Raw genomic sequence first — 3,728 nt, 5'->3', positions numbered from 1 at the left:
TTTTTGCTAGAATCTCTAAATTGTGCTAGAAGCCAATGTCAGAAGAACAGTCTCTGGTGCTCTGAGGCCTTTTCTTCCCCCCACTTCCCCCTCCCCCAGTTGGTCCTTCTGTTTTATGCACATAAGTCAAATCCATGCAATGAGGGACAAGAGACTAGCTGAGATTCTGCAACAGCAAAAAGAAATTTAAAATACCCCCGTAGTTCTGGGGGGCCTTCCTGGAAAGTTGTCCAGTGTCAGTACGGCCTGACACATGTGCTGGTGGCTTGTGTCCTCTACGGGGCGGGAAGGAGGATGGTGCCACATTTCTGTGTCAGAGTTGTATATGCCAAGAATCTGTTTGTTTCATTCTGTGAAACAAGTTCCAAAAACTAAATGTATGGACTTGTTAAACTGATTTTAACATAGACACATAATCAAATACATGGCAGCAATAAGTAGCAAACCAGCTGCTTTGCTACATCTGAATGTGCAGCGTTTTCTCCTCCCTCTGACTCATCACATGCCTAGAATACCCTTCTTGTGCACCTGGAAAACGCCTCCTCCTCCAAGGGAAAGAACTGCCAGGCCCCTCACATTCGTCATGCAGGTAATCGTCACTTCAGTGCTAAAGGTGCTAGTCTCCCCCAGTGAACAAATGAGGACATGGGCCCAACGTCAGACGGTCCACCGTCCCAGCCGGTACCGGCCCTGCAGTGTCTGTGGCTCACACACACTAACGGGAAAAAGTGTCCCCAGAGCAGCCCGACCCGGAAGCCCTGATACCAGCTACTAAGTGGATTTAGGAGTCATACCTGAGTCAGTGACGCAGGCTTTCTCACTCCACTCTACCTCATGCTTCCTTTTTGAAGGGGGAAAATGTTTTCCGTCAGCTTATGTTTAATGAGGCTCCTAACAGGTAATGAGCAGTAAATCTGTGCTTTCATATTATTTCCCCGTTACGACACAGAACCTGGGAGGAAAGTCCTCTCTCTCAGTTTGTACAGTTGCAGGGAGTGGAAGTCAATAGTTTCATCAAGAGAGGATGCAAAGCAAAGAGTCTGCTTTTTTTTTGTTTAAATGAAAATGGCTTTTTTTGGTTCTAAAAATTATATCTGCTCATTATTGAAATCAACTGAAGTAAAACAGAAAAGCACAAGATAACTTGAAAGCCCGCCATCAGAGACAGATGTGCTAAGCAAGCACTGAGGTGAACGTCCTTCCGTCTGTCTCTCCGCCAACACAAACACACGATCAGTTTCACATAAAACGGTCACACTGTGTGTGTTGCTTTGTAACTTTTTTACTAGACAAAAAGGAATTGTGAGCATCTCCCCACGTCAGTGCACACAGAACTACTTCATCCTTTTTAATGGCTACCTAGTCTTCCATCGTCTGAGATGCCACAATTGACTCTTTCATGTCTCCTTTTGTATTCTCATCGTCACACTAGCTAGAATCGTGTCCTAAGCATGGGGGCTGCACACATTGACTCAATACCAAGATTTGCTTCTTTAAATTTTTGTCTACAAGCATTCACTCATCCACAGCAGGCTTCCTCAGTGTCCCTCCGTTTAGTTCTTCACCCCCATGTCTTTCAGTCCTTCATTCGTAACCCACCTTCCAGGAGGTGGGGGAGAAGCAGATCTGTCTGATACTTGGCCTTTTTCTTGCAAAAGGCAAGGGCACATTTGATCACAAGTCCCATCATACAAAATGTCAAGCTGCCAGTTCACTGAAAGGTACTGGAGCGTGAACATGCTTTTATTGAGGTTAGAGGTGAGTGTACCTTGTATTTTCTCCCCTGATAGAGTTACTGCTTCAAGACAGATTTCTCTGCCAGCTGAAGCCTGCACAGAAGGTTATCCTCTCATCTCAGAGCCGTTCTTGTCTGTGAGGTTAGCAAATGTGAGCGCCAAGAAAAGTGACAGTCGCTGCTACCCCAGCTGCCTGGGCTCGAGGCTTGCTTCTGCCTCTGTCTAGCTTTGCAAGCGCTGGGGTCTCGGCCCCCTGTGTGTTTGGGGTGTTGGGGCAGCAAAAGAGTCATTGACGTTTACCTGAAGAAGAGGAAAGGAAGGAACACTGGGGAAAGGGGGGAAGCATGGTAAATAATACCTGTTGAGCAGACAGGCCTGTATTGCCCTCACAACAGTCCTCTGAGGTAGGAATTAGTCTGCATTTAAATGAGAAACCGAGGTTCAAGACACATAAGTGAATTCACCAAGGCCCCAAAGCTTGGTTGTACAACGGCAACAAACTGACGTTCGCAAACGTGGAAAGATTCAAAGACTAATGCCCATGAGGAGTGGTAGTTTGAGAATATCTAAAGCAAAGCGTTTCAGGCTAGTGATTGCATTGGAAAAGGATTTATTTTTTTGAAATTATATCTGTCTAGCAGATACTGTTTGGCCTCCCCCCCACCTGCCTCAACCACTTCTTGGCACAACTGGCAATGAGCTCTTCTTTTGAAAACGACCTGATGAAGGAATACAGCCAAGATATACACCCAAATAAGGAGCTTGAGAAGAGGGACAATATGGAAATAAGTAACCAATCCGTTTTAAATAGAGAACTGAAACAAGTAACTGGAAGTCAGTCTTATAGAAAAGAAGGACAGCTTCTGGGTTGAAACAGAGGACTGATTAAATGCACATCAAAAATGTCACAAGAACGGGAAGAACAAAAGAGACAAGAAGAGAAAAGTGATACGACGGTAGCAGCCATACAGCAGGTGGGCAGTAGTAGCTCCCTGAGCCGGTGAGACTGGTCAGTGGAGAGAGTTCACCGCTGCCACGATGTATGCCACAGAAACTGCCAAAGCCACAGGAACTGAAAGCACCATACACTGGAGAGCAAGGGAAGAGGCCAAAACCAGGTCTGACGAACGTTGTTCGGCAGCTATTAGGTCCCCAGGGCTCCATACTCATTCCCTCCATTAAGCAGTTGCTCAGTTCCCACCTCACAATAGTCGGGAGGACCTTTGGATGAGAGAAATCTAGACAGAGTTGAAGGTCGGGTAATAGAACTGAGAACAGGATGATTACGTGAGCCGATGCATACCAAGTAGCGAGTCCTGAGACTTAAATCGTCTTCCCCAAGTCCATTTTCAGAATGCTGGCTGCTGAACGTTTCCCTACAGGCCAGAAATGGAAAGGCTCTTATGGAGAATTTAACCAGCCCTAGAAGAAAGACCCAAAGACACTGTCATAGAGAGTTTCTCAAGAAACAACCCAAATGGCCACTCCACATCAAAATCAGTGAGCACCCCTGTTGGGGAATGTCTTCCCTCCACCCCCCAAATTCATATATTGAAGCCCCATCCCCCAGTGTGACTGTATTTGGAGGTAGGGCCTTTTTGAAAGTAAAGTGAGGTCACCAGGGGGAGCCTTGCCCAATAATATTAGTGTCCTTATAAGAAGAGACAACAAAGGAGAGGGACGTCACCAAGATGGTGACACAGGCCCTCCTGACATTGCTTCCCATCACAGGAACAACTAACTATTCTTGTCCAACGTGCCAACATCCCTGAGAGAATCCTAGAGCATGAGGGGTAGGTTGGAGTACCCCTGCACCGGACACCCAGACAGATGGCACCTGAAGGGTAAGAGGAGCAGCTTTGCACAGATGACATGGTGCCTCGCCCAGGCCAGTGCAGCAACAGCCCAGCGGTCTCCCCCAAGCCTATGGCTCCTCCAATGGGAAGAGAGAGCCTCCCCCAGCATTGTGGGTCACTCCATGGGAGCCCCCCA

This window comes from Rhinolophus sinicus, linkage group LG07 (genome assembly GCF_036562045.2).
Source record: "Rhinolophus sinicus isolate RSC01 linkage group LG07, ASM3656204v1, whole genome shotgun sequence".
NCBI lineage: Eukaryota > Metazoa > Chordata > Mammalia > Chiroptera > Rhinolophidae > Rhinolophus > Rhinolophus sinicus.
This window is presented reverse-complemented; position numbering follows the sequence as displayed.